At 41.4% G+C, this 22661-nt stretch overlaps 1 protein-coding gene, 1 long non-coding RNA gene and 1 pseudogene across 11 annotated transcripts in view; 2 read left to right on the top strand and 1 right to left on the bottom strand.

Annotated features, from left to right (window-relative positions):
* The window catches only part of Marchf1 (membrane associated ring-CH-type finger 1), an 858714-nt gene that overhangs the window by 666697 nt on the left and 169356 nt on the right, over positions 1–22661 (top strand). The gene's annotated exons all lie outside the window — the stretch shown is intronic.
* On the bottom strand, positions 2746–3427 carry Bnip3-ps4 (BCL2 interacting protein 3, pseudogene 4; annotated as a pseudogene).
* Positions 17155–20466, top strand: LOC120097418 (uncharacterized). The gene is made up of 2 exons (XR_005494787.2): positions 17155–19979; positions 20230–20466. It is a non-coding gene; the product is annotated as an uncharacterized LOC120097418 (long non-coding RNA).

Raw genomic sequence — 22661 nt, 5'->3', positions numbered from 1 at the left:
AATAACTTTACATAAAAATGTTGAAATTTTCAAATGAATGAGAATCAGTGTAATGGACCCATAAAGAACATGGGTAGCAAAGCATCCACTTAGAGGGGTTATTACATTTTCTCTATAGCCTTAGCTATAAAAGGAGAAGGAACAGAAATATAAATATCTTGGTGGGCTTCTTGGACAATAGTTAATCAATGTTTAAATGTCAGCTATTTTAATGGTGGCGCTCCAAATACTTATACCTCAATGACCGCATTAAAATGTCACTTCTTGGAAGTCTCCTTGAGCCAATGAATTTGAGACTGTGATGTATGCACATTTTGGGGGGGAGTGAGAGTAAATTAGACAGTGATAAAATTAAAATTAATTAAGACATTAAAATGCTGTATACAGGACAGGAGAGCTGGCCCCTGGGTCATGAGAACAGGAAAGAGGACCCTGTACCCTCTCCAGGCAGTAGAGTAGAGCTTACCCTGATGGCAAGTGTGCATGTGAGTCAGCCCAAGAATGGGAGTGCAGAAGAGCTGGTTCTGCCCCTTTCAGGCTGCAACATTAGATGAGCTAACCAGGGCAGTGCTGTAGAATTTGCCCTGGTGGTATAGGTGCAGGAAATCAGCTGACTGACCAACTCAACTACCACCCAGGCTCAGATCCAAGGCTCTGAGTTGGCCCATTCCATCTCTATCCCATGTGTGCACTGCTAGAGCAGTGAACAGGGTTTGGACCTGCAGATGCAAAGCTGCAGAATCTCTGTGACATGGGGCAACAATAGAATCTCCAAGAGGAGCCTCAGTGAAGATCAATAGCATAGCAGAAGCCAGGCGCTTTGAGGCAGACCAATGACTCATCACAATGAACATTTGTAACTAAGGAAGTATAGACAACAGCTTCCATGAGAAGATGAGTTTTCTTGTTTGTATGTTTTGCCTTTGTTTATTATGAGGAGATGTAAAGGCAGAGGGTGGATGTGAAGGGACAGAGAGATGAGTGGGATTGGGGTGCATGAATCTATCAAGAGTTAAAGAATACTGTATATTCCTGATAACTTAAATGTTTTATATTTAATGATAATAAATGCTTTAAGACCATCATTAGTATAACACACACTCTCTGTATTATTTCCTTCTTCTTGTTTTAGTTTGTGCTAAAACTCTGTCCATTGATATGGAAATGTTTCAGGATGTTAAAGAAGAACAGATTCCAGGATAGGATCCTACACTTCCTGTGTGTCCTTAGGTCTTCTCTTTTACCTATGTCTTTTCATTTCTTACTGAATAAACAGACCTTCCAATCCCCATTTTAGTGTTTCTCTTTTTCCATGCTGAAATAGTGAAGCAATAAGAATGTATACACTATCCTCAGTAACCTCAACTGACAGAATTGAGAAAAAATATTTGATATTACTGTGCATATAAGCATAAACTATATGTAAAATATATGTATGCACAGAGAGAGCATATAAAATATGTATGCTTCATATAGTTGTGTATATATGCACTACACATACATAAGATATATACTCTACAACAGCATGTTCCCACATGGCTTTAACAGATGTGAGGGTCCAAAAGACCTTCTGGCAAGTTTTGGTTACTATTAGTATTGTGTTTTATAGAAACAGGAAGAAAGAAATAAAGAAAGAAAGAAAGAAAGAGAGAGAGAAAGAGAGAGAGAAAGAAAGGAAGGAAGGAAGAAAATGAGAGTTAGGATATGTTTTGTAGAGGTGCAATATGGTGAGGTGGGAAGGGTGCCTCAGTGGGCCCATGCAGAGGCACCCATTCCCCCTGAGTTACCAGACATATGATGGATATAATATGGAATATAGTTTATTTAGAGAATGAGAAGGGCATTGAGGAGGGAGTAGACACACACACACACACACACACACACACAGAGAGAGAGAGAGAGAGAGAGAGAGAGAGAGAGAGAGAGAGAGATGAGAGGCCAGCCAGGAACTAGTGGAGAGAGGGGGGCAGACAGAGAAGGGAGGGAAGAAATGGGGGAGGGACAGAAGGGCAGAGAGTAAGAGAGCAAACAGCCCCTTTTCCAGTAAACCAGGCATACCTAGCTGTTACTAGGTAAAGAACCTAGAAGGAATGCTAACATTCCTCCATCTTGGTTTAACTTAAAAAAAGAAAAACTATAAAGAGATGGTGGTGAAAGGGGAATATGATCCTCATGATCTTCATCTACTTTATGCTGACTTTCGGACAAAATGTTTCTGGGAAACCTAAAAAAAATGAACATGAGGACGTTGGTTCGTCTTAGGAGAGTTGGTTGTTTCCTGGCTGCCCAGGGTCTGTGGAACTATCTGTGGGTGGGAAGGAACGGGTCCAGGAGACTAATAAAGCTTTTATCATATTTTTTCCTAACCTGACCTCATTTAGAAAGAGTTGTAATTGCATGGCTAGAACACAGCTTCTAGCATGAACGATGCAGGTGTGACTGGTGTTGCTAAGAGGACACGATGCACTGTTGACAGGATTATAATCTGCTGGTGGCATTGCTGGGGAAAAAAAGCCCTTGCAAATTTCTAAACAACAATAAACTGTATTAGGAATCTCTAAAGTGTCTTACAGTAGTAAAATGTCCCAACAGAGTTTGAGTAAAATACTGGATTTGAGACTTACTGGAATTGAGTATGTAAAAATAGGGTTGTAGGTGAGGATCAAACTTACAATAGGTCTCAAACTCAAACTACAATACAACACTTCACAGGCCACACGGCTTTCCAGGGGCTTTTCATCTCCCTCAGTAGGTGCTAGCAGAAGGTGTGCTCTGTTCTTTTCCATTTAGCCCAGCCCCAAAGTCGACTTGTGAGAAAGGGAGAGAGAACGGATGAAGACCTATAGGAACTTGGCAAAGACAATGACCCCTTTCTTCATGGTTCCACTCTTCCTCATGCTTAGAGACGAAGCACGTTACGTTTAGGGTGTCTGAAATGGAACTTTTTGGGTGGGATGTTTTGGGTCTACTGGACCAGTCTGATACCCAGTCTGCACTTTTCTTCAAAGTCTCAACTTCTTTTTCTCCTTCTACAACTTCTTCTTCTAACTGAGAGTTGTGGTCCTTACTGGTAAGCATCTCAACATTAAACATGACCTGCCCATCTTCTTGTGGTGAAGAGCAATCACTGTGAGAACTGCCTCTTAAGCTGCTCTGTTACGACTCATGCTATGCACCCAGAAGTATCTACTCCATGTCTCCACTGTGACTGGAAGGCCAGGAAGGAACATGCTCCAGCCCCCAATTCTTCCCATTTCCACTATCATTGCCCTTGCTGCTGTTCATTAGTAACTCCACCAAGGAACCGTTGAGGCCAGCGGGTGGTGGCAGAGGATAGCTCCCCTTCCTCACAGTTGTTATGCAGGGGCAGCGACTGCTCAACTAAGTTAGACATGGTCTTGAGATGGGAAGTGGCACTCCCGCAGGACAACAGCATCCAGCCCTCAGACAGTAGCACAACCATTCCAACATTTTTTATTAGTTTATGTTTTTGTTTGTCTTAACAATATCAGAGTTGGGTTATAACCTTGTCTTACCTTCTATTATTTATTTTTATTTGGTCTCGTTGTGTATTCCAATCTGGCCTTGACCCCTATATGTCTTCATTCATCCTCATAAGTTCTGGGATTATAGACATATGCCACCATAACAGTTTTGTTGGTTTTTTTTCTTAATATTTCTTATTTTAGTGAGAACAGTGGGCTTTGGAAATATTAAAGTTGATCCAAAGGATATATATAGATTTAAAACAATGTAGAAGATACTTGGAAAATTTCAGGTGTGAAGAAGAGAAACCTTTTCTTTCATACCACACACTTATTTGAAGCTTTTATATACATTACCGCTTCTCCTTGCTTGCTGCTTCTAACACACATGTGACTCACAAGTTCCTAAAGATGGAAACTCAGCCAAATCCCACCTTCCTATACCTTTTTTGATGATAGGGGATCATTATATTCAACTAGCAACATTATTAACTTTACAGGAATATCCCCTCAAAAGCAACTGTCACAGAGAAAGAAAGCCTTACTTTCAATTCAAGTTCATGAAATTGTTCTCTGGAATAAAGTCTTTGGGTTTTGGTTTGTGCAGAAAGCAGCTCATAAAATTGAATTCATTTATGAAAAGAATTCAAAAGTGACTACCTTAACACAATGATCCTTCAGTGAGTTTTTGTAATTTCTTAGTATATTCCCCAGACAATATTGACTTGACAGGTTTCATCTAAAGTTTTCAATTGGTTTCTACCTGGAAATATCTCCTATAAGATTAGTAGGAAGACGTTATATGGCTATAAAATAGCAGGTTTTCTTTAACGATTTTTCTTGTATGAATACTTGAGCTCATTTCACAATAAAGTAAGATGAATAATGTAGTCAAAACAATTTCTTTACTGAATACTATTGAGGATATACTGGGCACAGCGTGTTAGTGTGGATCACAGCATTTTAAATGGGTGTTATCTTTTGATCAAATACCTGCTCCATTTGTCTTTTGGAAACTTTTTTCACTCTGTATTTTACCAGATTTGCCTTTAAGATTTCAAAATATTTCCTAGCAAGGTCAAGCTGAACCATGTTCCCCATGTGTAAAATGTACTGGGGATGCCTTCAGCTGAACCCAAGCCAAGCATTTGCGTTCCTGAGCAGGTGTTTAATGTTCTGACTTACTAAGAGATCCATCTTGGTTTGCTGATACAAGGGACCTACAAATCAGCAATATCATAAAACAGCATGCCTTTAGAGGATAACTGGGAGGTGCTTATGAAGTAAAGAAGGATATAATATTGAGGAATAACTTGAACTAACTGGACGATTCTTACAGATCCTCATCTAGGTTCCTCTTGAGGCCACAGCTGGGGGAATGGATATAAATTCAGTTGGATCAGTAAAGGTGATGAGGACTATTAAGAAAACCTGAAGCTATGTCCTGAGACTTTTTCTTTATGAAACTCCACTCTTTGGGGGTGCTGATCTAATCTCACAACTTTATGGGTCAATAATTCTTAAACCAGCTAAGCCAAAATATATTCCGTAAAATTTGGATTCAAGTATCCTACTCAAACAAAAATCACATTGATGTTTAATAGGAAGACATCTTTGTCTGTCCATTTGCTATAATAAGATCTGGAGATAAGAAGTTCTGCAGTGACTTTCCATGCAAGCAGTAGCCGAAGAAACCATTGCTGAAATCACAACAGAAATATAAGGAAAGGAGAAATCAAGAGATGGTCCCTTGCTCCTGTGTGGAGCCTCTAATATAAAGCACATGTAGTTTTGTCATCCTGGAAGCCAGAAGTGTTTTACTGGCCTCTTGTTGGCTCACAGTCTGTCAGAGGCAGAAATATCTCTATGCGTTCATAAGAATTTACCTGCATGAGTGGCTAAGCGATGTACAAAGACACAGCACCATATTCCAAAAGAAAACCGCAGTGTAAAACTTGAGCAGAAGGAACTGGGAGAAATATGTACTGACGCACATTTAAAGGGGTGCTAAAGGAGCTCATCGCAATGCTGACAGTGTCTGCTATGGTGGTCTATTTTCTGTGTGCATGTGATTCATATCACCCATCCATCCTGCTTTGTACTCCTGTAGAGGATGAATTGTTACAATTTCTTTAGAAAAACCTAGAAAGACAACATGGTAAAGTGAGTTTTTGCTATTGTAAATGTCACACCAAAACCGATTCATCTTCGGACACTCCTTGTGAAGTTTCTTTCTGGGTGAAGTGTTATAACCTTCTTCCTGTGTTACTCTGATCATGACAGCGTATGAGTAAGTTTATTACATGTATAGAAAGAAAAGGTGGAAGAAGTAAATACCGGGTTTCAGTTAACAAGAAGAAACTGAGAGACAGAAAAATACCACTTCGGGTACTCACATCATCCGACAGACTAGAGTGATCTGATTGAGAGAACAAACAGAATTAATAACACCAAATTAGGCTTACGAATATCCAACAGAAATGAATAGGAAGTGGTCATGTTGGAGTTCATGACTTGGGCAGTTTTCACTGCAGGGTCCTTTGAAGGCTTGCTGAGGGGGACCTCCTGCCTTTCCATTCCCACTGTGGGCATTTGTACGCCTCTGCTGGAAACGGTTTATCCCTTTGTTGCATGAAGACAGAATAGTTCAGAATTATTAGTTGTTTGCTGTTTTTCCTGTCTTCCTAATACAGAGCCAAGGGGCAGCCCTTCCCCAGATAAGAAGCCTTGAAATCACAGTGGGATAAACATACTTAGGTCTGAAATGGAAAACTCTGCCTTGCTCCATGAGGCAGCTTCTCAATAAGGTTAAGTGTGCATGACAATTAACCAGTATGCTGAACATTGCAAATCGCAAAGAGAATTCTGATGTGGTCTGTGACCTCTGCCTATAAGAGCAAAATCTTCCCTTCAGTTCTCCATTTGTATATTGAGTTTATTTGTTTTTCCATTTTCTAAACAGAAAACTTTATTTGGATAGGATAGACATAACCAATAACGGAGATGCAATTATGTACGTGTAGAAGATAAAACAGCAGTAACAAAATTGGACATTTCTTTGAAGGTTGGCACCAAACCCATGTTTCATTTTTATTTATTATAGAACTTCTGGGACCATGAAATTTGCTGTTTATTATTAGACTGACATCGGTGCAGCTTGTATCACAAGCGAAAGCATTGAAGAGCCTCAATGTTCAAAAACCAGCAGTCTTATGAGTCATTTGATAAAGGAATCCATGGATTATTTTGCTTGGGCTTATGATACCTTTGGCCATCAAATTCCTGGGTCTTCTCTAACTGTAGGATGAACTTTGTCCTTTGCTCAGGAAGGAATGCTCTGGCACGCACAAGAACATAAGAGTTTCTAAAAAATATGCATTTGGACTGCCTTAAGCATTTGTAGGCTTTTTTCTTCTTGCACTATGAATTGCACACATGTAATAAACATTCAGAGTATTAGCTATTCCTGCTCACTAGATCTGGTAAAACAAGACGATGCTATCAATGCAATGGACTCCTATATTTAATAATCGTCAGGCTGTTGCGGTCACCTCCAATCTGTATTTTGACATGTTCATAAGCCAAAGGCATGAATGTATATTGCTGTCCATGTCAAGTAAATGCAAGCTGCTTCTGATTCTCATTTATGATGACTATGGCAAATTACACATCCCAAATCTCTGCCCTCGTGCCGCATGCCGGGTCAGGTGTTCATCTACTCTAAGCACCTAGGACGTGCAGCAAGGCACTCTGCTGGGATCTGCTGTCATTTATCTCATGTACCAGAATTCTGTAGAAAGAAAACACAAGAGGTTACATAGTGCTGTGAGAAAACCATTGAATTAGTATACTTTTAACTTTATTATTGTTTTTGTTCACATGCATATGTAGTGGCATGTAAAGTCCAAAGAACACCTTTATGGGATCAGGTCTCTACTTCCACTATTATATGGATTTTAAGAATTAAACTCATGTCATCAGGGCTGCTCAGCATGCACCTTTACTTGCTGGCCCCTCCTGCAAGCTTGTGACTACACAACAATCAACGTGATTCTTTTCAAACATTAGTTAGGCAGAGTCTTGGCGCTGTTTAGAACCACCACGATTTTATATAGCTCTCAGAATAAAAATGAACTCTTGAGTTTGGTTGAGTAGTGTACTTCTTTAATCCAAGCACTTGAGAAGCAGGTGGATCTATGTAAGTTCAAGGCCAGCATGGTCTACAGTTTTTTTTTCAGGACAACCAGATATATGCTCTGACCCTGTCTTAAATAAAAAGCTAGATGAATAGATAGATAGATAGACAGACAGACAGACAGACAGACAGACAGACAGATAGATAGACAGACAGATAAATAGATAGACCCTTACCTTGATCAAGAAGTCATGATCAGGCTTAGCCCTCTCTCATACTACTACTACTACTACTAATAATAATAATAATAATATTATTAATATTAATAATAATAATAATATCATTTAAGAAGAGATAGCCTGAGCTAGGCTATCAAACTTAGAACCATTCTGCTTTTACCTCCCAAGTTCTGCTATCATGAGCATTCACTACAAAGTTAAATAGCTATTTTTCCTTAAAAATTCTATCATTATCTACAACATTGCAATTTATTGACCCTTAGGGCAATAATTTCTTTCTTCATTCACTGCTGCTTCACCAGCGTGTAGAAAAATTGTGATAACACAGATTCAATAAATATTTGTTAGATAAAGATATAGAGACTGTTGACATAATACACACATTTCTTATAATGGAATTTATTGACTTATAGGGAGTAGCCTATCTATTCCTATCTGTCACCACTGTAAGCAAATATACCACAGAAGTGCTGGCATCTAAAATGTACCAAATGCCAATCACACTGGGGAAAGGTGCCAGTGTCTGTATCCCTGACAAGCACACACTGGCCTGCTGGCATATAGATCCCTGGGTAAGAACATTGCTACTTAGCCAAAGGCTAAAGGAAATAGTCAAGATCATCAGTCAACATGGAATCTGGTTGATGGTGCACTGATTTCTAGTAAGGATCTCAGGAGGGAGGTCACTGGACCACTACAATTTATTTGTGTGTCATATCACCTCAACAGAGCTTTGTCAAGCTATACTTTTCAGAAAACTATTTATCTACATCTATATAGATAAAGCTATACATACAAGAGGAAGATATACTGATAAAAGTCAGCCTTGGTTGCTGCTTTTGATTCAGAAGTTATAACTGATGCTAATCTTATTCGCCTGTATACATCCTATATTTTTAACTTTTGCAAGGACATCTACTGCTCTAGTTGGCTTCCATGGGGATCAGACTAGCACCCTTTCAGCAGGCTATAATTACTATATTTGAACATGTATACCACACAGTGCAAAGTATTACTAGTATATCCTGAAGGGAGCAGCATATTTCTCCATGCTGCTGTTCTGTAACACAACTTCTTCACATTGATAGCCAGCACTTTGTCTTGAGAACCCAGAGGTCTTCTGATCTACTAATGCAGACAGGTCTTACCTAACCTTCTCTACTCAGGAACTCAGAATCTGTGACAGTAGTGCAGAAGGCTGGGACTTATCTACCATAACCTTCCAGGTGCTGCCTGCTTGACAGTGCAACTATAGTAACTTAGAAGACAAGCCAGAAGAAGGATACTAAATCTTGCTAACACACATAAAATAGGGCTTGGCCTCTTAGGCATCCTTAGTTGTGTCCAAAGTTTGATGGGTAATAATAGATTTTATCCAAGTCATCATTTCTGGAATAGTGTGTGATCTGGAATAATGTGTGTTTACTATAGCTATCACTAAGGGTTCTGTAAGTTAGCAAATTCTGATCCAAAGAAAGTATTCTCCCAGGAGATACAGGCAAGAGTTCCAGCATTGAAAGCTGTGACCACAGTCTTATCACTTTGAGGTCTTTATAAGAAAACATCAGTAAGTGAAGGTATCTGTTACCATTTGGGTTAGTTTGTGTTAGCTGGCTGAGTTACTTCAGGGGCTTTGTCCTGTATTCTGATAAATGATTGGTGTTGCAGGGTATGACGTACATTCTTTCCTTCAGTAGCGTGGTTTTTGAGCTATGTAATCGTTACCCTTTTAAACACTACAAACATATTCTGCTCTCCCAGCTCCCTACACCCTACAAGACTTGGAAAAATTTAACGTATTTTATGCACACAACTTTGGATGGCTAGTGCAGAAGAAGAGACTATATTTCTACAGCAAGAAAATTTGTCTCATGCTTTCCAAGGTCTGTTTCCAATCCATGCTTTAGTAATTGTGACTAAATCCTTGAGCAGAATGTCCACAAAGAAGTTAACATAAATGACATTTTATCTACCAGAGCATCAGAGGAGATAGATAGTCCATTTAATCCATTGTGCTCTGTTCTCACTCTGAATATTCCCCCAAGAAGATGACAACTCCCAAGGAACTCTAGGGCCAAATGAAAGGTACTTGAAAATAAAGCTCCCTATCTACTGGAGCTGGGGCTGTCCCTAAAACTCCTGCCTCTATGTGGATTTCATTCCTCTAACTAGGCTGCCTTCTCTGGCCTCAGTGGGAGAGGAATGCTTTTAGCCCCGTAGAGACTTCATATGCCAGGGTGGAGACATGGGGAGGGGTCTCTCCACCCTCTCAGAAGAGAAGGGACTGTGTGAGAGAAAAACGGAAACAGAAGGAGGCAGCAATAGAGATGTAAAACAAACAAACAAATAAACAATAAATAAATGGGAATAAAAGAAAATAGAGCTTGTTTTTAAGACACTCTATGCTTGCGGGACAGAGATACGAAAACAAGACTGCAGGTTAGATCAGGTGCCAATCACAGTGGAACCGGATTCTCATTGGCATCTAGTCTTTCTGCTCTGAATCTTCTCAGCTGCAGGATTCTGGCCTAATGTTAGGAGGACAGGAAGCTCAGATCTGTTGATGCAATGCCCAGCCAAGCAGAAGTCCCCAAAGAACTCAGGAACTAGGCCATGCCAGCCACTCTTTGGGAATATACAAGGAAAGCAAACATGAAAACAACACATTAGAAATGTGAATGCGGCAGTGGCAATCTTGGCATTATAAAACGACCAATCCAACTTAAATTACACTCTTCAGCAGTATTTTTTTCATTTCCTTGTTTCTACTGTAGTGTACATTGGTGTACTTACAGATAGAGTAAGGATACTACTGGTTTCGTTTTTTGTTTTTGTGCTGTAGGTAGAATCCAGGACTTTGGCGTGCTAGGTAAGCATTCTAGCACTGACCTGTATTCCCAGCCCAATATTATGCTTTTAAACTGTCCATCCTTTCTAATGATTTTAGACTTCTTACCATTTTACAGGTCATACAGAAAATATTTCTCCAAGAGTCTGGGACTTTGTAGATCATAGAACAAGAGATTTACTTTAGAAAATAGATGGGAAATATCCTGTACAGCTGATTTTCAGTAGGACTTTTCTGGTTTTGATTCTAGAACATCACTGTCCAGTGTGTTGGCCATTAGCCACAGGTGGCTAGTTAAATTCAAATTAACTGCAATTATATAAAATTTAAAACTCAGTTCAATTGTACTGAACAAATTGATTATGGATGAGACCTAGGGTCTTAGTGAAAGCTCTGATTGCTAAAGCAGTGGGTATAGCATTTATGATGTGGGAAATTGCTTTCCAGGCTTAATCATAAAGTTAAAGCAGGCCAGTGTTTGGTTTCCTTTGTAACTCTGAAAAGCAAGGGAATAGCGTGTAAGGTTTTGGTCCAGGTATGGAAATAATCCTAATCACTGACCACTTCTCAGATTATGTACAGAAGAATGAATAAGCGAATGTTCAGGATCACTTCCTTTTCCATCACAAAGAATTTATTTTAAATGAGATTATACCCTGGATTTATTTTTAACTTTGGCAAATAGTCATGTGTTTCAGTGTAATGAATTTCTGAGGTGTCATGAAGAAGATATTGAATGTCAAATTATATACAAATTCATGACTTCTGGGGTTGTGGGAGATTATATGTAAATAGGTATTCACAGGAGGAAGAATGGATGCTGTTTCTTGGTACTCTTGGTCCCTTTGTCTACCTCTGGATTTCATCAACTAAAAACACAATATTAAAAAGTGGATCTGGGGGCTGGGGATTTAGCTCAGTGGTAGAGCGCTTACCTAGGAAGCGCAAGGCCCTGGGTTCGGTCCCCAGCTCCGAAAAAAAAAGAACCAAAAAAAAAAAAAAAAAAAGTGGATCTGAAGATATGCCTTTATTTGAACATCATCAAAGTCAGTAGACTATTACATTCATGTAGTTTAACATGGTATTTCTGTGGTAACATCCATAATGCTTTGTGATGGGTTTCATATTAAGAAATAAGGTTTAAATCTAACAACTAAGTTTTATGTAGTGCCCTAACCTCTAGAGACACTAAAAGTGATGAGACGATTATGTTCAAATACTTAAAGTAAATCTGAGAACTATAAGACTTCAAAAAAACAAAAAAACCCACAAAAAACAAAAACAAAAACAACAACAACAACAACAACAACAAAAGTTTAACCATCCCTAAGCCTTTGCTGTCTGAACAAAAGGAACCAAGATGATACACTGTTGTGCTTTGAATACAGTATCAGCCCCCCTTCCTGGTGCCTCTCTCTCTCTCTCTCTCTCTCTCTCTCTCTCTCTCTCTCTCTCTTCTTTTTGTTTTTTAGATGCTTACATGACATCTGTTTAGTTTTAGTACTTTAAGGTTCATTCTTGGCTTTATTTTTCTTTTCTTTCACATGTTAGTTAAAACTGTGTCCTTCTAGGTGGATTCTCTTTGGTACATGTACTTGATAACTTGCTATTATCTACCATTTCCTGTTTCTGTCATCCATCTTCTCTATTTTTGAGTTCTTTCCACGGATCCTACAGTGGGTGTTGGCAGCTGTGTTGTTAATGTAATTATTGTGTAGAGTTGATTTGGATTGATTAGGCCAAATAAATCCACTTTGAGATAAACTACCCAATTTGGCTATCTTTGTTGATCAGATTAACTGGATAATTGTCAAATTTCTATCTCACTAATTACTGCAGAGACACATTATGAATTCCCTCATTCAATTCTCGTTTCATTAAAATTTACCAGCAAGGCTGAATGAATGAATGCCGACATATAAATAGACCAATTGAAGATGAAATCCAAAGGACAGGTGCACATCTCATCTTTCTACTGAAGTGAGAAAACTTTATTAGTGTATCTTTCCCTTACACGAGGACAAACATGAGTTAGGGGGACTCTATGGTACCTCTATCCAAAACTCATGATGACAGTGGTCTCTTTCACAACCCAGCAAAACTTCCAGGCTCCCTAATTTGGTTTAAATGGGAAAATACGTGGAGCAAGATGACCAAGTAGAAAATTTAAAATACAATTGTTGAATAATGGCAAATAGCTCTTTCAATTCTTGTATTTGTATGTTATGTACAGATAGTTATAATACTATAACATACCTATCACATATAACTTCCTATATCACATATGCATTGTGAAAGAGCATTTTTCTTATGTGAATCGAGTCTTTTTCTTCACTCTTTTTCTATATAGACAATAACAATAATAATAGCACTTGTTGACCAAGTCTGTCAAGTACCAAATTTAACATTTTACCCAGGATATCAAAAATCTGTCCATAGTATTGAAAAAAAGAATTCAGAAAGTTAGATCTAGTGATTGTCTCACTGTTTCTGTTGACGTGATAAAACGCCATGACGAAAAGCGACATGCCCTTAATATCTCTGCTTACACATCTGCATCACAGTGCTCATAAAAGGAAGGCAGGGCATGAACTTAAACAGGGTAGAAACTTGGAGGCAGGACAGATGCAGAGGCCATGGAGGATCACTGCTTATTAGTTGGCTCCTCATGCCTCGCTCTTACAGCACCAAGGACTACCAGCCCAGGGGTTGCATTTCCCCATATCAATCATCAATCAAAAAAATGCACCATATGCTTGCCCCCAAAACAATCTAGTGGAGACATTTTCTCAGTTGAGGGTCCCTCTTCCAAAATCATTATAATTTCTGTCAGGTTGGTATAACTATCCAGCACATGGATAAAGTTTGATGAGCTACGTGTTCAGTACTTGAAGGAAGCTTGAAGAAAGAAAACTTACAAAAACTTCCCCCTCCAACCCCTTCTATCTCTCACCCAGCTTCTGCCTTCCATCTTCATTCATTCTCCTATGAACCCAAGTGAAGAAACAGAGTAATGCATAATTTGTAGATAAGCCCTTTAGGCTCTAGTAGAAAATGATGGTTATAACATATGCAAATATTCTTATATTATTGACCTATTGCATCTTTAAAACTTGGACTTTAAAGATTTTTAACATTTGTTTGGTGTGTGTGTGTGTGTGTGTGTGTGTGTGTGTGTGTGTGTGTGTGTATCTGTGTGTGCCTGCAATAGTTTGCATCTGTTGACCTCAGAAGACAAAGGATGTCAGAATCCCTGGGACTTCAGTTGCAGGTGGTTATGAGTCCCATTTAGCAGGTTCTCTTAACCACTGAACCATCTCACCAGCCTCATATTTTTAAAGTTTGGTGAAGTCAGTAATGTCATGTTAGCCAAGATACTTAATGTCAGCAGTCCTAGTAGGTCTAGGCATCCTAGTAGGGCTTGCCACCACAAGCCCTGACAGGTACATTTTTTCTTCATATGTTTACATGTGATATGGTTTTCGTGCATGTATGTATGCACATTCCCATGTGAGACAGTAACCATGTATTTTTAAATGTGAGGAGGCTGAGGGCTAATTTTGAGACTCTTCGCTTGATTACTCGTTAATGTTTTTCCTTGAGTCAGGGTCTCTCAATAAAAGCCAGGGCTTGGCCCATGGCTAGTCTTACTAACCAGCTTGCTCCAAGAATCTCATCTATACCTTTCAAAACTAAATTTACAGACAGGCAGCTATATTCACTTGACATTTACTGTCCCCGCCAGCGGGGACCCAGTTATTCAGGGTCCCGAAGAGGCTTTCTACCTGTGGGCCAAAATGGGGGTGAAGAGAAGAAGGAGACCAAGCAAAAGTTCTGTTGTCAAGGTCTCGTTTATTGGGATGAACATTGCAGCTTTTAAGGCTTTCAGGTAGAGGGAGTGACCTTTGTGAAATATGAAGGAGGGGGAGATGAGGGTATAGGCAGTGATAGCTGGAGGCAAAGAAGTCAGGCGATGAGGTCAGGTGGTGGAGACACTGGGTGTTGACTGAGGAGATAACTGGTATCTGCTCGAGCTGAGGCATCCCTTGAATGTTATACTCCTTTGCCGTAAATTCATGGGAGAGGCTTTATCCAACAATCTTAAGATTTATGGCAGTCATCTTCGGGGTGAGTCTCTGTGGCCAAACAGCCCAGAGTCACTTTGAACCATGCAGTCAAAAAGCGGCTAGGCCCAAATCCAATATGGCTCCGTGCATCTCCCCCATTTTTCTTTAAAAAAAAAAAAAACATTAGGTGGAAGTAGTGGTCTGAGAGAGATCAGACATGCCTCACAGAGTGCCCAGCTCGGCCATGGCAAGCCACTCTTGCAGTTAGGACTGCACCTCAATGGCTAGGAATGAACTTATGCTGTAACACACCGTTCTGGGCTATACGTGTGTGTTATTGGGGGAGAAACTGGGCAGAGGAGCATTTGACCGGCCCGCACGTTTAAACGGGGTGTAGCCACCTCTGTCTTAGGATCGACCTCTCAAACCCCAGCCTTATCTGTCATAGGATCACCTTGTCGCCCCCAAGGTTCCTGTCTTAGATTGGTCAAGGGTCAGAGGAAGTTGCCCGTCCCTGAGGTTAGCTACATCAGGTCATCTTCTCATTCCTCTCACTTGAGCCCAGGGGCGAAAGAGCAAGGGCCAGATGGCATTAATATAAGAGATTGTAGAAATTGAGCCTCTCCCGATAAGTTGTAGGCACCTCATCTTGTTCGTTGTCTCTGGTTCTCCTCAGCTGTTCCGGTCTCCAAGCGATGATAATGTACTGAAACAGAATTTCTAGGCAAAGCAGAATCTATTTGTGATTTAATAAAGCATGTAAGTCGTTGGAAGGCCCAAGGACCAAAGGAAATCAACAAAAGTAGGCCCACAAGGGGTCCCAAAATTGAGGGCAACAAGGTAGAGAGCCATGGGGATGTAGAAAGCCAGTTTTGATACCAAGACTCTTGTTGTTCTCTCTCTCTCCTTCGTTTTTCTAGGCTATCTCTCACCTTTTTTAGACTGTCTTCTACAAGTCCAGTCTTATCTACATAAACACAGCATTCCTCTTTTAAGGCTGCACAAAGTCCTCCTTGTTGTAGGAAGATTAAGTCTAGGCCTCTTCTATTTTGTAAGACTACTTCAGACAACGAGGTAACTGAGTCTTTTAAGTTAGCTAATCCATCTCTTAATTCAGCAATATCCTTATCTATGGCTTCACTAAGCTGGTTATAGTATTGATGGGAAGTAACGAGGAAGCAATGCCAGTGCCTGCACCCGCGGCCCCTAGACCTAGGAGAACGGTGAGAGTGATGGCAGTTACTGGTTCTCTTTTTACCTTGTGAGGCATATCCGAGCCCTTTTCCCAGGATTTAAGAAAAGTCTCTGGCTCATGTATGCTGAGTCTGGGAAATAATTGAACCAGCACACAGTAATCTTTAGTCTTTAAAAATTGAGATGTTATAACATATGTGGTTAGACCAGTGGAACATGCTAGATAAGTATACTTGGGGGCTTGTAAATATGTATTTTGATTGTCAACGATTATGGTATGATTACATATTTCTAATAATTGTTTAGGGAGGAGCATGTTCTTCCCGAGGAGGCAGCTTCCTATCCCTGAGACTTCTGTGATAGTGAGTTCTATGGTGTTCCAAGAGAGACCACCAGTGTTATTAGTATATGTGATGTTGCCAAAAGTGGCTATACCCTCATAGAAAGGAGGGTTAGCTGAAAAACACATCCAGCATTCCTCATAAATAGAGGTATTTGTTTCCTGTTCATGATATACCAAGGCACGAGCTGAGGCGTTAAGAACAGATAAAATCAGGCTTGTGGGGGACATTGGCCCAACAGGTATGGTGGGCTGAAAAAGGGTAGTTGGAGGACTAGAGGTGTTAAAGGGGGGCTGAGTCACCACCCTGGGCGGCAAGGAACCCTGGCTATGCAATTGAGGATTAGGCCCAATGGAGGCCTTATGTAAGTTGGGGGTGGTTTTAAATAATCTAATTTTGAAGGTTACTCCGGGGTCTCTATTGGCAACATACATCCGGAGACCCCACTCAAACCCCCTATGCCAGTTTTCTGGGGTGATCTTTTTCCCAGCATCAGTAAAAGTTATTGTAAGAGGGTTGCACCAGCCCTTGGAAGGCTCAGTGTTCCGGCATTCCTGGGTTAGAGTACTGTTTCTGTTAGAATTGTGCCACCCCTTTTTTACTGTGATATAATCCCAAGAGGAGGTAGGTTTCCAGTATGCGTCTCCTGTGGTTTCACACCCCCAGGAGGCACAATAGAATTGATCCCTGTATCCACACTTATAGTTTAGGGAGCGATCTCTGTGGGATCGGGACAGACATAAAAGTCAGTTTCCCTAATGTTGGTGCGTCGATGGACAGTGTCACAACCGACATATCTTTCATTAAAACTAGACCCATGAGGGGCTTCAATTAGGGGTAAGTATTTGTCTGCGAGGCCCCAGTAAGAATTTCCTCCTGCAGCTAGTTTACAAAAATCTGGAGCTAATTGTGGACAGGTGGGGTTAGGGCCAGTGTGGGAGGTGGTAAAGGCGGTATCTCCGGCCTCATTTATAATTACCCAGGTGTAATTCCAAGTCTGATAGGGGCTTGATGTTCCGGATGTTAGCACAGTTAGAAAGAGAAGTTTCAGTAGAATCCAGTAGAACTTCATTGCTCTGAAAAAGAAAACATGCATTTTTCTCAGGCGCCACCCTGGAATTTGTTATAAGGCTTTATCAATCTTGGAATTTGTTTGAAATTTATTGTAAAGCTTTATTAATCTTTCAGGGAGCCATCTGGCTCCCCCCTCTTTAGAGTTATAAATACAGGCGGACCCTTTTCCCCAGACTATCACAGGGTCAGGACCCTGCCACTGTCCAGTTAGGGGGTCCTTCCAGAGAACGTGAGCGTGATCCATCTTGGTTGAGGGGTGCCATAAGCGATCGGCAGCTGAACGCCCTTGATTATCCAAAGTTAAGAAATTCAAAACAAAAAGGGCATGGGATAATAAAAATTTTGCGCTGCCTTTAAGAGAATAAAGAGTTTCTTGGGCAGTAAGCTTTAACAGTGTATTCTTAAGGGTTTGATGTGCTCGTTCCACAATTCCTTGTCCCTGAGGCTTATAAGGTATGCCTGTAATATGTTTCATTTGAAATTGGGAGCAAAATTGTTTAAATTTATGACTAACATAGCCAGGCCCATTATCCGTTTTTAGCATTTTGGGTTGTCCCATAACAGAAAATGTGTAGAGCATATGAGCAATAACATCTTTTGTGGCCTCTCCTGTGTGTGCAGAGGCACATATGAACCCACTAAAGGTATCAATGGTAACATGTACAAATTTTAGTTTTCCAAAAGATGGGACATGGGTGACATCCATTTGCCATATTTCTCCCGGGATAAGGCCCCTGGGATTAACCCCAATGTGTGGCTCAGGAAGTAGGGTCAGGCAGTTTTTACAATTTTTGACAATTTGTCTGGCTTGTTCTCTAGTAATTTTGTACTTAAGCCACAATGTTTGAGCATTAAGGTGATGGAGTGAATGTGCCATCTGTGCTTCTTGTAAGGAATCACTAAGAGAAGCAATCATTGTCAGTCTAGTGGCCCTGTCAGCTAAATCATTACCTTTGGTTAAAGGACCGGGCAGATTCGAGTGGGCTCTGATATGGCCCACAAAGAATGGGTTTGGCCGGGCCCTTATGTGTTTTTGTATTTCTGAAAATAGTTTAAAGGTATGTGTTGAGGGTTGTATAGTAGAGACAGTCTCCAAGACTCGGAGAGCTCTGACTACATAATGGCTATCAGAAAAAAGGTTAAATGATTGATTTATTAATTTAAATATTTCTAAAGCACTATAAAGTTCTACTAATTGGGCAGAAGCATATGGGGTATGGACAAAAAAAAACATGATCTTTAACAACAAAGGAGGCCTTTCCATTCTTAGATCCATCTATGAAGACAGTTAAGGCATTTGGTATAGGTTTCAGCTGTGTAACCTTTGGGAAGACAAAGGGGGTAACATGGAGGAACTGTAATAATTTATCTCCTGGTAAATGAGTATCAAATGTTCCCTGATAAATAGACAGCAGGACTGTCCAGTCATCATGTCTGTGCTGCAGCCAAGCAAGCTGCTCCTGTGAATATGGAGAAATAATAATATCGGGATCGCAGGGAAAATGGCGAGTAGCCAGCTTAAGCCCCAAGAAAATTGTCTGGCAAATTAAGGAGGGATAAGTAGGAAGTATTTTAGGGGGGGGTTGCGGGCAGGTGGCTCCACATTAGTGGATGATTATCTTGCCATAGGAGGCCTATGGGTGTAAACCTTGTAGCGAAAAGGATCAGATACAGTGTCTTGGAGGGGCTGCCTCGGGAGTCAGAACCCTAATGGAATTAGGATCAGGGCTACCCTTCAGAATTGCAAATAGAGGTTTTAAATCACCAGTGGTTAGCTTAAGGTAAGGTCTAAGCCAATTAATATCACCCAAAAGTTTTTGAAAATCATTTAAGGTATGTAGCTGCGATCTTCTAATTGTTAGCTTTTGAGAATAAATGGATATAGGTTCTAATTGGAATCCAAGAAACAAAAAAGGATATTGCGTCTGAATTTTTTCAGGGGCAATGGTGAAACCCCTTTTTTGTAAGGCCAGAACAATAATTTGGGCTAGTTTTTGAGTTTCCTGTAAACAAGCAGAGGAAACCAAGATATCATCTATGTAATGAATGATGTAAGCAGAGGGGAAACGCAGCCTTATTGGATCTATAGTTTGGGCCACATACCTTCGACATAGGGTGGGGCTATTAGCCATCCCCTGTGGTAACACTCGCCACTGAAAGCAGGGATTAGGGCCCACATGGTTAATGACAGGGATAGAAAAGGCAAAGCGGGCACAATCCTCCGGATGAAGGGGAATAGAAAAGAAACAATCTTTTATATCAATGACTATTTTATAAAAGTCTCTAGGAATAGCTATTGGAGAAGGCAAGCCAGGTTGTAGGGCCCCCATAGGGACCATAGTTTTATTAACCGCTCTAAGGTCTTGTAACAATCTCCAAGAACCATTTTTCTTTTTTATGACAAAAATAGGGGTGTTCCAAGGCGAAGTGGACTGTTCAAGGTGCCCTTGTAATAATTGTTCCTGCACCAACTATAGGGCCGCTTGAACCTTTTCTTGAGGCATGGACCACTGATCGATCCAGACTGGATCATTTGACTTCCAAGATATTTTATCAGCCTGGAGTGCAGGAGGAACAGCGGTCTCTATGAAAAAAGGTCTGCTCCTAAAACTCCTCTATCTGTTTTGGGCGTGGGAGTCAAGGGTTCTGTGATTCCCTGTTCATTTCTACCTAATCCTTTTCCAGGGAGGAATCCTGTCCTTAACATTTGGCTAGTAATGACCTCATTGGGACTACACATCATCACCCCCATCTGGGAAAGAATATCCCTTCCCCAGAGGTTAACAGGGAGTCCAGAAACTACAAATGGCCTAACTGTGCCTGTATTATTCTCTTTATCTTTCCAGGTCAGGAGCTTTGAACTTTGGAGTGTATCCTGTGTTTGACCTATCCCTTTTAAATGTGTGGCAGTAGCCTTAAGGGGCCAGGTTGAGGGCCAGTGTCTAGAGGAGAGCACTGTTGTATCCGCCCCTGTATCTAAAAGGCCCTGAAATTGTTTGCCATCAAGCCAAAGAGACATCATGGGTCTTTCATCAGTTAATTTTTGCACCCAATAAACATCTGAAGAGCCAGGGGAGGAAGAACCACGCCCCTTTACTTTATGAGGGAACTGCCCCATGAAGGGAAGCGTTAAGGCCTGTGCAATGCGTTGTCCGGCTCTAAGCGTTAAGGGGCCCTGCGTGGCAGTGGCTAGAAATTTTATTTCTCCAGAATAATCAGCATCTATTACAGAGGGAAGGATGACAAGTCCTTGAAGAACACTCGAGGCTCGCCCAATTATTAAGAAAAACATGCCAGGCGGCGGGGGCCCAAACTTTCCAGATTTATGATAACAGTCCCTTCCTCAGGGGTTATAATCCTGGTGGTGGAGGAACACAGGTCCACTCCTGCACTTCCTGCTGTTGCCCGGGATAAGTTGGCGTTGCAGGAGCTTGATGCTGCACTTGGGGGCGGTTGGTCACCCGTGGATAGGGGCCCCATTGTGGGGCCCCCCACTCGTTTCCCTGGACCGCAGGGAGGGTTTGTCCACTAATGTCAGTCTTAGACTGACATTCCCTGGCCCAGTGACGGCCTTTCCTGCAGCGGGGACAAACCCTCGGGGCAGTGGGCCATCCAGCAGGGCTGGGGGACTGGCTAGGTTTTGGGATGTTGCATTCTCTAGCAAAATGACCGGGTTGTCCACATTTGAAACATGTTCTGCCTCTAGGGTGACCAGAATCTCCAGCTCTTTGGAACACAGCCCCAATTGCCAGGCTGATAGATTTAGATACTTGGTGAGAAAAAGAGTCGACATCCTTGCAAAGTTTAATCATGCCTGGGATATCAAGGTCTTTGTTTGGTCTTGCCTCGAAGTGCGGCTCTAGACACCGAGTTAGCATTTTCGAGAGCAAGCTGTCTAACGAGAAGCCCTTCACTTTCATTTTGACCTAGGATTCTTTCAGCTGCTTCTTGTAGTCTCCCTACAAATTGAGCATAGGGCTCTTGTGCCCCCTGGATTATTTTAGTTAAGGGGGTGGTGAGCGCCCCTGTAGCGGGGACTGCTCTCCAAGCGGACAAAGCCGCCTGCGCCGTTTGTGCGAGTACACCGGGAGACAGCCCCAACTGTTTTTCCTCAGAGGCAAATGAGCCCCTCCCACATAGCTTATCTGCCGTCCAGGAAGCAGATTTACTTAAGGGATTGTTTCTGTTTCTAGCAGCAAGGCTCTCTGCTTTATCAATAAATTCAGATTTCCAAGTCAAATATTGTCCTCTAGTGAGGACAGATTGTACTACCTTGGTCCATTCACTAGGGGTCAAATGCCCAGACCCCGAAAGTCCTTCTAGGATAGCCAAGGTAAAGCGGGCATTCATACCATAATTTTTAACAGCTGAATGTAATTCCTTTATGTGTTTGAGTTTAAGTTTCTTGTATACGGGACACGAGGTCCCACCCTCATCCTGATCAGGGCTTTCCTCTTCCGAATCTGAGGGTCCCTCCTCATAGTCATTTTCTTCTTCACTTTCTTGTTCCTCTTTACGGTTACGATTAGTACTGTCTGGCTCGCGCTTGTCTCTGGCCGACCTATTTAGTGTTCTAGTACTGTTTAACTCAGACTCATCCCTGGCCTGTCTGGCGCGTGCCCTAGTCATAACTGGGAAAGTTAGTTTTGGTTGGGGTTTTCTACTGGCCTTAGCTGGCCCTTTTTGGGCATACTGTCCCTTAGTCATGGTCTCTTGTAAATCCTGGATTTCTAGTGTAAGATCCCCCAATTCCTGCTGTAGGTGTAAGATCTGTTTAAGCCCAGTAATTTGTGCTTGAAGTGCAGTCTTAGTCTGAGTCAGTTCCTCCACTACTGCGACCGGTAGAGGTGCAGGTGGGGCTGACGATATAGGGGGTAGATAAGGTGGGAGGCAGACAGGCCCAGACCTCCGAGTGAAGAAGATCTGAGTCTCCTGTGGCTCGGGACCATATCTCTCTTTCTCATACCTGGCAGCTTCCTCCTCTAATTTGGCCTCAGAGGCGGGATCTAGACCTGACTCAGAGCATTTGTTTTTCCCAGAAAATTCTTTAAGAGAAGGATAAATGGTCTTTGAATTTTTGGACATCTTGGGGTCTTCTAGAGAGCATAAGGCTTTGGATGAGGGATTTCCCTCACCCCCAGGCATATCAATAACAATGGAAGGGCAGGGAGAATGCGGCTCCCCTTTTTCTTTTTCATTGTTAGGTGAAGCCGGCCGGCCCGGAGGCTTGTAAGAAGTCCTCTGCGACAGCTAGGAGGTGGGCACTCTCGCCTCCTTC

The sequence above is a fragment of the Rattus norvegicus genome, chromosome 16 (genome assembly GCF_036323735.1).
Source record: "Rattus norvegicus strain BN/NHsdMcwi chromosome 16, GRCr8, whole genome shotgun sequence".
Classification (NCBI taxonomy): domain Eukaryota; kingdom Metazoa; phylum Chordata; class Mammalia; order Rodentia; family Muridae; genus Rattus; species Rattus norvegicus.
The sequence above is the reverse complement of the archived record's forward strand: the minus strand, read 5'-3'. Positions and strand labels throughout refer to the sequence as shown.